The following is a 15000-nucleotide window of genomic DNA, read 5'->3' as shown; positions in this document are numbered from 1 at the left end:
ATTGGTGGGATGCTGTGAAGTGAAAAGTATTGTCATTAGGGGATAGATTCCAACAAATCTAATTACGTGACATGAAAAGGGAGGTATGTAGGCATAATCATGCATTTGCATTACTATTGGTAAAAGGGCTTTTAATTGTGATATTGCGGAATATTCGTCCAACTGGGCTAAGCGTGTGCTGTGCAGTTTGTGGAATTAATTGACATTTAAATTATCAATGAGTTGTGCGGAAGTGTTGGGTTCGGTTTGGCCTCAAACGGGTGGCTTCAGCATATTCTGGTGGCCACGCCTTGAGCAGGTAGCCTTTGCTTGAAGAAAGGCTGTACCTCAAAATGATGTCCACATATCTAAAGGAAAGTCTTAACTTACTGCATAAGACTTATTTACCAATTTAAGGGTTAACTTCGAACATAAAGCAAGAATGAAGCCTTACCTTAGAATATAAGTTTCGCCTTAAAACATTGGCTTCACCTTAGAATGTGGCCTTTCTTTAGAACTTAAGACATTTAGCTTCGAACACAAATCTCACTTTAGCGTAGAACATAATTCTCTCTTGAAATAAAGCTTGGCCTTAGACCAATGGCCTCATCTGAAAATAGTAACCTAATCTACAAAGCAGACCCCACCTCAGAGAGAATCCTTAGCACAGATTGTAACTCAACTTATTAGGATGGTAACCATAGCCCAAATAATAAGCCTTACTTTAACAGGAAGCCATATCTCAGGGTCTTAGACCAAGAGCCTTTCATCAGAATGAAACTTCGCTGAGAATATATGCCTCATCTCAAGCCTAGGACTAGGCCTCACTTTAGAATCACATTAGAATGAAGTCTTAGCTTAAAATATAAACCTCACTTACAACTACGGCTGAAGTTTATGTGGCATCCACAGGAGGTTCTCTCGAGCTGGAGTTTGCAAGAGGTTTCCAAGAAGTATTCACATACTGATTTAGGTATCTATGTTTCACTAGTGATTACTATCATTCAGGTAAGTGTCACCAGTGTGCATTATCATTCAGGAGAACTAAGTTCCACTAGTATGTACTATCATGCAGTTAATTGCTTAAAATGTTACGTCATTAGTCTGATAAATGATCTGTTATAATATCAATTAATTTATTAGTATTGTATTATATTCCAATAGCTTTTTGCAATATGTTATGATTAACACCCATTCAGCGTGCATTATCAGGTTATTTGGTTTGAGGTTATATTAATCTTGCAACTCAAGATGTATTTGACTAAGGGGTGAGGGGGAAGAGGGTGTGTTAATTTGTAGAAAAAGGTAAATAACTCCTGCCCGAAACGCGATGAATTTGGACCACTAATAAGAAAAAGAAAATATTAATTACCACTTAGTGGTACACCAGGGAAATGTATGTGAATATGGTTTTTGATAATTAAGTACCTTTTATCTTGGATCACTGATTACAAAGTAATTCTTCTTGCAATGTAATCATACGCACCAGTGCGATTTTGAGGGTCCATTAGACCTTTTTAACCTTTTAACTTGACTTCTCAGTTGTAAAGAATCACTTTACTGAAAGGCGGTGGTTGGGAGCTTTTTATTTATTTATTTATATTTTATTTATTTATTTATTTATTTATTTTTTTTAGTTTTCTAGGTATTACTCTACGTTTAAATCCTGAAGGTGTATTCTTACGTCGGAAGAGTCCATGGGTGAAATAAACCCTCATGGCATCATGAATTATTACAAAATCAGGACCATTGTATTCTCTGGAGCGTGGGTCAGGAACTGGGCATAGTTCGTAAAAAAAAAAAAAAATCTCATTTTTCTTTTTAATTCGAACGGCACATTTGCCTAATAAATACACAATGAACGTGTCGTATTTATGATTTTGTTTTATTGTATCTCTACCCACATTCAGGATACAGCGAGATGAATCTTTTGCCATCGTTTGGAAGTATTGAGACTAAACGAACTAGTAGAGTTTTGCAGCTTCTATCCTGATGTACCAACCTTCATTATAATATATCCCTTTTCTTGTGCGGTCTTTGCCATCTTCTCTGTTAGTTGAATTTGTCTGTAAAAGTTCCTTCCATCATTCTGCAAACAGACATTAAACAAAGACATTCTACACAAATTCATACGTAATTACAGGCTGGTTTAGAAAACATTCCTTTGGGAAATATCTTCACTTTTTCCTGCATGTCATATTTTCCTTTGTTCCATCACATTTCATGTCAGTTAATCACTGCGGTACACAATTTGCTCTGAGTAATGTTAGGTGTTGGTGGAAGATTTATAAATCGTCTAATCTCCCGTGATTAATTCATCTCGAACATTATTCGAAGACTCCTTCTCTTCCTCTTCCTCTTCCGCTTCCTCCTCCTCCTCCTTTCAACTTTTTGCCGTAATTTGATCTCCACCGCTCAGGGAGCGGTTATTATATACAGACGAATGACACGCTCCGATTACTCTTGATATTCATAAATGGTTCTGTAATTAATGCGCGAATGTTATCTCTAATCCGATTATCTGCCGACAAAGTTGCTGATTGCTTTGTAATTTTGCTGTAAGTCGTCGTTTGTCGTTGCATGTCCAAGGGCAGGTCGTATTTATTGCTTCGTCAGGTTTATTTTTTATATATAATTATGAAATGGGTTAATGTATTCGTTCTCTTTCTCCGCTTTTGAAATCATAGGTCACGTAATCCAGGATAATTGTAATTGAGGTGAGTATGATTTGCGCTTATGTATGAGAGAGAGAGAGAGAGAGAGAGAGAGAGAGAGAGAGAGAGAGAGCGGAAGATAGAGAGAAGAGAAGAGAGTAGAGAGAGAGAGAGAGAGAGAGAGAGAGAGAGAGAGAGAGAGAGAGAGAGAGAGAGAGAGAGAGATTCTCTTTACCCTTTGTGTAAAAGGTTTCGTATCAAAGCTTGCTAAGTGGTATCTACTACGTAATTCTTTTACCACTTGTGCCACCGGACTTGTAGGTGACATAAAGTGAGTGTACCTTTTGACAATATTGCATTTATGAATTCATAATTTTTGTTATGTATACTGTGATGTCGTTTATCACATTTTTAATCCTTTTGCTCCGTTTGCTTTACGTAATTGAATGTACTTGTCTCCCAAAAGTCTGAGAGTTGTTATGGGAAGTAAATTTCAGAGTACGTTAGCTATTTATATACCTGAGAGAACATGGCCAAGTGGATTTTATGTTACCTGTTTTGAAGTTTTAAGGAATTTTTGCAGTGATTGAATTGTGTGTTGGCTATTATGCGGACCTGGTTGTTATGAGCGAGGTGATTTTTTAAAAATTAAGTCAGGGATTTGGCCGTTAAACGAATTACATGTTACGTACTTTTGAAGTTTGAGATCCACTCGTAATAAAAATTGACTCCCTTGAAGTTAGTTATAAATGTTCAGCTCATAGGTTCTTCTTCTAGTGGATCAAACAGCTGAATAGTTCCACCCTTCTTGTTTTTTTAAACAAACGGCAGTTGTTTGTTTGTTTGTATGGTGCTTTTTCGTTGCATGGAACCAGTGGTTATTCAGCAACGGGACCAACGGCTTTACGTGACTTCCGAACTACGTCGAGAGTGAACTTCTATCACCAGAAATACGGATCACACTGTTCTGATTCTGCCGAATCGTTTCTGCTTGTGAACCCTGAAGATGAAAAGGTCACCGTGTAACTTCAAGTTATTTAAACATATGGAAGTAAGAATACGGGCCCTTCAATGCTTGTCAAAATGTACCATGGTTATCTCCTCTACTGCGTTTCATTTTTTCTCCAATTCATTCACACCAACCTCAAAAATGTCGCACCGGTAGCGATATTTCTGACAGAACCTGTCGTGTAACATACGCCTTCATTCTTATCTAGGTCATTACTTCCTCCTTGTGCCGTTCAAAAATGGTGACATCAGAAGTATGATGTCTTTTTAGTCTAGTTGATTATTTCTCATCTGTGTTTGGTGATGAACATTATCGTAGAGTTTATTGTGTTTTTAATACCCTTAAAAGAAAGTATATTTTTAAGGTATTTAACTTTATGTAGAGAAGTAGTTTGGGTCAAGGATGACTTAATGTCAAAATGCAACTTTATGTAGAGATGTAGTGTGGGTCAAGGATGAGTTAATGACAGAATGCAACCGAATTTGATTCGTTTTTTTGTGGGGAAAGGGGGATCTGGAAAAAGACGGTGGATTATTCGAACCGTGCATTATGAACTTCCAAGAGGTAAGATTCCCCGTGTTTATGTCACATTTTTCTATTTTACTTCATACTTTTCCATTTGTTACCTCCTCTGCAAAGATGCCGATCTTTATCAGCATTTCAGTTTTATTTTCCTTGTAGCGTTTTTTAATACTCCCGCCTTTTCATTGCTATACTACACCTTTCAGATAATAATGAAATAATTACAGAAAATAAACAAAAGATTAATTATTTTCCCACGGTAGGATATTTGACCAGGTTACTATCTTGACTTATTTTCAAATGGTAAAAATGTTTGAATGAACTCTTCCCCTAACTAATGCCAAACTGCCTCACTTAAAAGGAGAGGTTAAATAGTCCGGAAAGCAGAGGAAGAAGGTCGAGAATTCTGAACAGCATACAAGTTAGAGGGGTTTTGAGGATCTATTTAGTTATGAGAATGCTCGAGCTCTGTTGTGTTCTTGATATGTAAATTATTATTATTTTTCTAGCATAGTATGGATTTGAATTACTATTAGTAATTGAGTTTATTGGTTACCATTTCTCACATTAAATAGGACCGACAGAAAGTGCTTATTCTTGAATGAGGTGGAAAAAGCGACGAAAGGTAAAATTATAGTACGACAGGGACGCTGCAAAGGAATTTTATTGCAGACTGTTTTGCTCTGCTCGTGTCCAACTGTTGAACGAAATCTGGGATGGTAATAGCCTTTTCTAACGTATGGGAGGATTTGTAGGTAGCATATGTGAATCGTAGGATTGTTCTTTTAAGTTTGAAAAAAAGTCTTTAAAAACGTCTGAGGAGATTATGACAAATAATTTTTGCAAATTATGACAGCGTCGATAACCGTTGTTTGGTGACGGTTTGTGAAATTAAATAAACGAATCCTGCATTTTGTTTGAATCGCACTATTTTTAGTCTGTTTCTCTTCATATTAAACAAAAAAAGGAGTATTTTTAATTTATCAACTTGGCCTCTCATTGTTATTTGTTGATTCGCGCTGGGATTACTAGAGTAATTTCATTGATTAATTCCATGAATATCCTGCCATGGCTTCCAACATTTATAGCTGAATTCAGAGAGAGAGAGAGAGAGAGAGAGAGAGAGAGAGAGAGAGAGAGAGAGAGAGAGAGAGAGAGAGTAAAACTACATATTAAAATGAAATTCTTTAGAGTCCATCATACATAAATCATTTCGCAAATGAATGATTGAATAACTCTCTCATCAAGAAGAGGGTTTGTCTGCGCATGCGTCCTCCTGTTTGTGTCATCCGTTGAGTCACAGCATAAAATGACTTTATCGAAGTTCAATATGGCTCTCATCCCCCCCCCCCACTCCCCCCCTCAAAGTTAATCTAGCCTCCCTCCCCCTAGACTTCCAGCGCCCCTTCCCCACCGGCTACCTGTCCCCTCACTTAGAGCTTCTCCATATCCAATCACTGGAGGGAGGAGGTAATCCCGCCTATAGTCCTATATTGCCTGTGTTCCATTTCTGGTATTGTGAAATGGGGAAGTATCCTCCTCATGGGGTTATAGTATTAATCAATTTTTCCGGCAGAGTTGTCGTTCCCTTCGCTTGTTCATTTCGGGATTTTATACGTGCATATATATATATATATATATATATATATATATATATATATATATATATATATATATATTATATATATAAACAGGCCAGGGCCAGTAAGATTCAGAACAGGATCGCTAAGGGTGATAAAAAAGTCACACGTCATCCTTTCATCATCTAAGCTGGTTAAGGCCTCTTCTGCCTATCGCTCTTTTATCTTACCTCTTAACCTCCCTCAACTATCAGTAATGCACTTCTTCCTGTCACGCAAGCCTTTGTCAATCATTCTTTCCCTTTTAACTGTCTCTTTCTCCACCCTTTCTCCTTTCTAATCCTTTTAGTGGCTTTCTCCACCCTTTCTCCTTTCTAATTCTTTTAGTTGCTTTCTCCACCCTTTCTCCTTTCTAACTTTTAGTGGCTTTCTCCATCCTTTCTCCTCCCAAATCTTTTAGCGGCTTTCTCCACCCCTTCTCCTTGCTTATCCTTTTAGTGGCTTTCTCCACCCTTTCCCCTTTCTAATCCTTCTAGGGGGGCTCTCCACCCTTTCTCCTTTTTTATCCTATTAGTGGCTTTCTTCACCCTTTCTCCTTTTTCTAATCCTTATGGGGTTTTCTGCACCCTTCCTCCTTTCTAATCCCTTTAGTGTATTTTTCCACCCTTTCTCCTTTCTAATTCTTTTAGTGGCTTTCTCCACCCTTTCTCCTTCCTTATCCTTTTAGTGGCCATCATCCAGTATGTATGTAAATACGGCACGAACCATTGATATGAATAATTTCCACTCCTTCGTTTTATCCTCCGTTCTTTTAGTTATATTCATAATTAACGTTCTATTTCAGTGGTGAAGGAAACTTTACTCAGCAATGCTCTTAACATCCCAACTGCAACTGCCAGATATATTCCTTGACTCTGCTAAACTTTGTCCAAAGTGTGCTGCTTTCCTTGTTCCATCTATTTGTGATTAACCTTCCTTTTCCGTACTATCATCCATTACCTTTACTCTAGCATTTTCAATGAAACATTCGTTTCTATTTTGCCGTCATCTACCTGAGTTTTATATACCCGTATCAATTTCCCTTTTCTTAACACCAGCCCTTAAGATTAACCTGACTCCACTTAAGAACCGTTTTTCCTATTACACAAACTTTAAACCCAGATCTCTCGTTTTCCCCAAGTCCTGCTTCACTTAATCAGCCCCGTAGAAGTGTAGTGCTGTCAGTGAACCTGATGTGGTGCACTGTAGGCATCACTTACGGTTATTGCAGCATCCCTTCGGTCCCTAGCTGCAACCATTTCATTCCTGTTACTGTACGTCCGTTCTCTTCTCGTCCATCTTGCTTTCCACCCTCTCCTAACAATTGTTTCAACATTATTTTCAGCGTTGAATGACCTCATTGGTCCAGCGCTTGGCCATTGGCATTTTTTTTTTTTTATTCCAGTTGAGTTCACTCTATTAAATATTATTGTCCAGACAAGGAGACATCTCATCTTTGTCTTAAACCATTTTTTACACCAAACCAGTAACTCGGGTCTTCATAGTTTCACACAAGCATTCATTTCATATTGAAATTTCTTTAATACTCTCGACAAGATAATTAATAAAACAGCATGACGCTGTCCGCAGGGCATCTTTATCAATTCTATCACACTTTCTAAGTCCATTTAGGATGCATGCACTCTTTCCCCTCTGTTCTCAAATTGTTCAAACACTAGCTTCTTATCAAACACCCACAGCGTTTCTAGACCTTTATCGCATTTTCCCTCATTCATTCATTTTATAGTTTTCCTCTATCAAAACTTGAATAATTTCCTATATATAATATACCCCTAAGAGAAGTCAGTAGTGTCCACTTCTTGTGATGCAACTGAACAGTTATTTCTCACTCAATCTTTTTTAACCTTTCCATCATTCAAACATACTTAGCTCACCTTGATTAGCCGCTTAGTCACATTATAAAGCTGTTCTGAATTTGTAGCTCTGTTAACCTTTGGTATCTTATGATTGTTCAGTCATTTGGAAATCCGCTTATGTCCTGGAGAATAATTTTCAAGTCATTCATACTGACGAAATAATCGTAACCACACGAGCTTCATTCAGATCAATCATCTCTTATCTTCCACACTCACAAGCTCCTTAAATTGCCCACTCAACCGACGTAGTATGTTTGCATTCTCATTAATCAGCACACCTCTAATTGTATCTTAATGTAAAATTAGTTTACTTATCCACATATCCCGTTTGTCAGCTTTTCCATCCTAATTTTCTACCTCTGATTAACAGTTAAAATAAACTTTTTTATTTACTCACTCACTTTATCCTTCACTACTTCGTTCATTCTCATGTATACCATGTATACCCGCATAAGAATTATTTGTGGTCTTACAGTTTCAACTCAGAATGTCAACTTTTCCTTTATCACACCTCACAGTTTTATTATTCAAAGGCATAGTTTTTTAGCCATTCTTCCATAACGCTTTTACCCAAAAAGATTCCTTGTCCCCAAAGTGACCTATCATTAATTTTTCACAAACCCAATAAACTCCTTCCATTTCAGTAACTTTAACCCTATTAAATTTTTCAGCTAACTTCCGCTTTTCGTACAACTCTTGGATTTAACATATAAAGACTGTACATCTTGTAAGGTCGGGTACAGCAAAATTCTTCCGAATTCCCCTTCCAGTGAAGTAACTTGAATCTTTCATTTTGATCGTTTGATAACGTAAATCGTCTATAGCAATGAATTTGATTGATAATGCAAATTTTCCCCCTGATAATGGCGTTGTAGTTTTCGTAATGTTGCCATATTTTTTTTTCTCAGATTTTTGTAAAGTTAGCGCATTTTCCCAAGAAGGGTTGACCATACTGATTATGGAGATTTTATGCAGTTAGGGCATGGTGACGTTGCACATTTGTTGAAAAACACCTTTCCGTAAGTGTAAATGACATTTTAAGGAAAGAAATGTTATCATTGTTTCCATATGCTTTTGAAATTGCAAACCAATTATAATACTTTACATTTACATATATATTTGTTAATTTTGTGTTTGAGAAATACAAGTAATTATTGTCCAACCTATGACGTAGTGGACAATTTATTATGAATTTGTAGGAAAAAAAGCGTTTAGTACGAAAATGCCTACTATTTCTTATTATAATCATAGACTAACCTATGAAACTTGCCGCCCTTGCAAACACTTATCCCAGGACCAAAGGGAGAAGGGAAAGGATGGAATCACCGGAGGAGGCGATAAACCTGCCTATTATAGGCATAAGGATTATAAGGGCCAGGGCCCCCAGGAAATAGGTACCATGAACATGCCAAACTTCAGCAGTGCGATCAAGGAATCCGAGACCCAAAACGGGAACTTAGTTAATATTTGTGTTTGAATAATGAAATGTGAGCGTGTTTATACACGAGTGGAAAATTATTTACAGGTAAAAAAACATTGGATCCTGTTGCTAATGTATGAACACATACATTAACATATATACTGTATATATATATATATATATATATATATATATATATATATATATGTGTGTGTGTGTGTGTGTGTGTGTATGTATATATATATATATATATATATATATATATATATATATATATACTTATATATATATATATATATATATATATATATATATATATATATATATATATATATTCAGAAATCCAAGCGCTTTCGTCTTTACTAAGACATTGTCAAGGAGCTAATGAAATAGTTAGTTAGTTATTTTTATTGACAAAGATATACAAAATATAAGTACAAACTTGTCCAAAAAAGATACAATACAAAAAAATACAGAGTAGATAGCTATCTCTTCTTTTTTCTGTAAGTACAAGGCCCATAATGACAAAAATAATACAACATCAAGTACACATTACATCAGCACATAATATCATATACACGAAAAAGTAAAGAAAAAAACATATCCACCTATAAACCTTGGCTTATTATTGTTAAGTCTCAAACACAATGCTTGCAAAAGAGAAAAAAAAAAAAAAAAAAAAAAAAACCTACTTGAGAAAAAAAAAAACAGAAGACAAAGACGCATATTATTTATACTAACTAAGAAGAACTTCATAAACTATGCACACAATCGTAATATAATTATTTTCATTTAATAAAGTATTCAAAGAATCGTAACTTAAGTTTGGATATTTATGTCTACACGGCATTGACAGAGGACAACTGATGAGAGCGTGTGACTCGTCCTGAATAGAGCTATGATCACAGGCACACACCCTTAACTCTGGAGGAGTTCGGCTCCACCTACCCGTTTCTATACAAAGGTTATGGGACATTAACCGTAAGCGACTGAAAGCTACGCGAATGTAATCAGCGACATATAATTATCAGTATATAATCTATGAACTTCCAAGTTGGGATTCAGTTTGCTTCTGTAAGTAACATATTTAGTTGCTGAAGTTGGTCTATTTCTAATTGATGATACGATGTCGTCTAGTGGGTCAATTTGGTCATTAAAGGTTAGGGAATTTTGAATAAATCTGTACCCAGGGGAATCTGCATCCCTACACATTCCATATACAATATGAAAAGGCTCATCCATATCAGGGTCAGACAACTTTGACATAAGAAAACGTTTCCGTTTTTTGGCCACAATGAATTTCGCTGGGGGTATCCCAGACTCAACCAAACACAAATCTGTACAGGTATTTACCCCCACATCTAGCAAACTTTTGACTAAGTGATTGTAATTACTTACTGGTTTTTGTAATACATTTGTTAACCATGTTTCTGACCCATAAAACAAGGATGAAGTCGCCGCTGCTTCAAAAACTTTCTTCTTAAAATAGAATGGCATCTTGGTATTCGTGTTACAAAATATTGAGAACTTGTTTAAGGTTGATTGCCAGTTAGGCTGATGTAAAGAGAGGCAAGTTTTCAACTTCCCGTCATCTGTGAACCAAGTTCCCAGATAGAGATAATGGTCACAGTAACTCACAGTTTGACCTTGAGCTGTTATTGGCAACTGGTCACCTACATTCTTGTTTATCACGAAAAATTTGCTCTTCTTACCATTAAGCTGCATGCCATATTCATTACAGTAGTTCATCATAATGTCAAATTTTTTAATACACATTTCTCGAGAAGTGGCAACAATCACTGTGTCATCCATCAACAAAAGCACATGTAAACTACCCAAAAAACCATCGACTGGAATTGCATCTTTTAAACATCCTAACCATTTTATCCATATAAATGACAAACAGTAAACAACTAGTGGGGGCGTCGAGGGGGGGGGGGCTGCCGAACACCGACAGAGCTTTCGATCACAGCTGTTCTTAAAACATTTTTAGTGTTACTGTAACATTTCTTGGATTGCAGACAACATTCTTTTCCCACACCTCCTAGTTCCTTCAAATAACTTATCATTTTTCTTCGGGGAACTCGATCATAAGCTTTACTGAAATCTACAAACATTATATACAGTTTTTTCTTCTTGAAGATAGCCAAATCTATTAACAGTCTTAACGACAATATTTGTTCTATACATCCTCTTTTCCTCTGTGCTCCAGCTTGACACTTATCTATACTGAACCATAGTTTCAGTCCTGTTTAATAACAATATGTCATATATCTTACCTACAGTATCCATGATACTTATACCTCTATAATTCCCACAATCCATTCTGTTTCCAGATTTAAAAAGTACAACAAGTTTACTGTATCCCCATGATAATAAATAATTTAAATTCAAGAACAAAGCATTAAACACGGCCAAGAAAAACATCAGCCACAAGGCGGGCAGGCGAACGAACAATCCAGGGCACAGGCCACAGAAGCTCTTATTCATATTCACGTCTTTCCGAGCCTCGTCCAGCTCTTGTGGGGTAAAAGGGTCGTCAAGAACAGGGATGTAGGGGGCGTCATCAAGAGCACTTATACCTTCACTTTGATTATCATTATTTCCTGGGTTTAAAAGTGATTCGAAATGAGTCTTGAATTTGCCGTCGTCTGGTTGCAATGTATTTGCCTCTAATATCTGTCCCTTCCAGTCTATAGCTCTCCAGATTGCTTTAGAATCGTTAGACTCAAGTAAACGCTCCCATCTAGGTTTTGTTACATCCCAACCAACACCTCTGCCCTTCACGTTACATTTTTCGGCAACTCTCCTGGTCGTCTCTAAGCCTTCACTCATTATAGTTTCTATACAATTGGAGAGAAAGGTCTCAGGTACACAACAAGATCAAGAGTTCCAGATGGTTAATTGTCAAAAGGGTAAAAATTAAAAGAGATAATCTAGGATTATCGGATATCACACGATCACAAACCTTAACAGATTTGACCCTAACCGAAATTACAAAGTATCTTTATAGTCCAAAACATGTAAAAACTGAATATATTAATTTTGTTGCTTATATTTATCTACAACTTTTTCATTATGAAAGCATCAAGTTTGAATAGACCAAGACTTAAAATTAGAACTTTCTCTTATTTGACTTAATGAAACAAGATTCAATGATATTCCTTTTAACTGTGTCATTACATGGGATTAAGGCTCTTGCTTGGATGATCTAAATCTCTCTTATGTACGAATAATGCATTCGATATTTGCCCAGTTCTCACAGAATATTGGTGCTGTTTGAGACGTTGTGAAAGAGATTTACCGGTCTGTCCGTAATAGACTTTATCACACTTTTTGCAAGGAATTTCATATATGCAGCCTGGAAAATCTTTAGGAGAATTTTTTATTACTAAACTCTTGACATTAATATTACTGAAAACAACATTTGTGTTAAAAAGCTTTAAACTTCTAGGAATATCTAAAAACCTTTCATCATAGGGTAATTTTAGAATGTTATGCTTACTAAATTCAAGTTTGTCATTAGTTGAACAAAATGTTTTTCTAGCTCTTTTCCATGCCACATCTACAAAAGTCCTTGGGTATTTAAGTTTCAATGCAAAAGTCCTTGGGTATTTAAGTTTCAGCATCAATAAACTGCGGGCTACAGACACGTAAAGCCCTTAGGAACATCCCAGAAAAAAACAGATGGTTTATTGAAAATATTGAAAACATTTCAAGACTGGCATCTCGTTCATAAAATTATTATTATTAGTATTATTGATTGATTAAAGTAGTATTATAAAAAGATATGTTTTAGCTTAAAATTACTTAAGAAGGGAACAAACCACCCGGAAAGAAGGGAAAAGAGTGGCGATATGGGAGCAAAATCAGACCACGAGAGGTACATACGTAGGAGGCGAAGTAGGCTTGGTACCAGTTTTACAAATAATGACCCTAGCGCCTCAGTGGCGTGATCGATATGGTCTTGGCCTGCCACCTCGGTGGCCGCGAGTTCGATTCCCGGGCATTCCATTGAGGGGTGAGAGATGTGTATTTCTGGTGATAGAAGTTCACTCTCGACGTGGTTCGGAAGTCACGTAAAGTCGTTGGTCCCATTGCTGAATAACCACTGGTTCCACGCAACGTAAAAACACCATACAAACAAACAAACAAATAATGACCCTAAATCTGTCGCCATTTGGTGGTCCGATGTCCTGCTCAGAACTCTGAAAGCTTTATACTGGGTATTATATTTGCATTTTTTCGCATGTGATGGTATATGAGAGAGCTCAGGATTGGTCAATTTGACTCCTGTACGATAATCAAGTCCTCAAGCAACATCAAGGGCAATCCGATTTATATATGAATCATTAGGTTACTAAGGGGCTTAGGATGTCTTTAAATTGGAAAAGATTTCCAACTGTAAGATGTTTAGTGGGGATGATATTCAGTTGAATGCCAGGGGCGTCATTAGAAATAAGACTTCGTAATTCTTTCTACGAGGAAAAACAGTTGATGAAGAACAGTTTCAGCAATCTCATTAACTCCCTTTCCTGCTGATGTAATAATAATGTATTTTGTTTTTGCAGCTCAGTACCATAACCTTGAAAATTTACTGCATAGCGACATGTACGTAAATAATTATTAACAAAAATATTTTGTTATGGAATTCTTTGGGTTTTCAATAATATTGGTTATGTCAGGAGAGTTATGTACCTACTTCCCTTCAGTACAGTACTTGCAGATATACACAATAAAATGTTTTTCTGACATTGTTTTGCTTTCTTTATACGAAGTGGAGGGGGTACATTACTGCCATTAAAACTACCCAAAAGGGTACGTGATGAGATAAAGGTTGAAAACCCCTGGTGTATACTATATATATATATATATATATATATATATATATATATTATATATATATATATATATAATATATATATATATATATATAGATTAGACACACGCACAGAAACTACTAAAAGCTGCCGTAAAGCGGAATATATGTGGCATGTCCCCACTTTCCTCCACAAACAATATGCAGGGAACGCGGGGCGTTATTTCATCCCGGGGAATATATCCAGGAGCCGAGGGAAGATCTCTGGCATTAGGTGCTGAACTAAGGAGCCCGATGAAATCTAATTGGTGCTTTTCCTCGAGCAGAACTTATTCCTCGGAAAGAACGGAAAGCAGAGATATAAAACCGATTATGTCCGAAGGTAATTGCGGAATTTAAGCCCTTGAAAGAGTAATGCGCGGCGATGCTGCTGAAATTCCCTCCCAGTAAAAGTTGGTTTTAATGTAATGAAAATGGGTGTCTGTGAGTTTGCGTTCTCTCTCTCTCTCTCTCTCTCGTCTCTCTCTCTCTCTCTCTCTCTCTCTCTCTCTCCATCTGCTTCTTTTTTATATGATATAATATATATATATATATATTATATATATAATATATAATATATATATATATATATATGTATATATATATTTATATATATACATATGTATGTATATATAAATATACATATATATATATATATATATATATATATATATATATATATATATACTATATATATATATATATACACATACATATATCACAAAATCCACGTAAGAAGGTGAGGGAAGACCGGGACTTTGAACAAGTACTTTCGTAGGTTAGTCTACATTTTCAAGTTCACACTGAATACAAGAGAAATTAACAGAGCTATATATACGAAAACAGAGAGGGGGCGGAATTACAAATTGTTAATCTGGGCAGTATGTTTTTTAAGCAAAAGAAGACACGGAAAGAGGATCAAGAGACAATCGAGGGTGAAAATTTACATTCGTTGTTGACGTGGCTTCAATAAAAATGGACTCCAACAGATTCTTTTGCTGTGATTATTGACCATGTAGATTATCGAGGAATTATCCCGGTTAATCACATAGGATGTCCTCA

The sequence above is a fragment of the Macrobrachium nipponense genome, chromosome 19, assembly GCF_015104395.2.
Source record: "Macrobrachium nipponense isolate FS-2020 chromosome 19, ASM1510439v2, whole genome shotgun sequence".
Lineage (NCBI taxonomy): Eukaryota > Metazoa > Arthropoda > Malacostraca > Decapoda > Palaemonidae > Macrobrachium > Macrobrachium nipponense.
Note: the sequence above shows the minus strand (reverse complement) of the source record.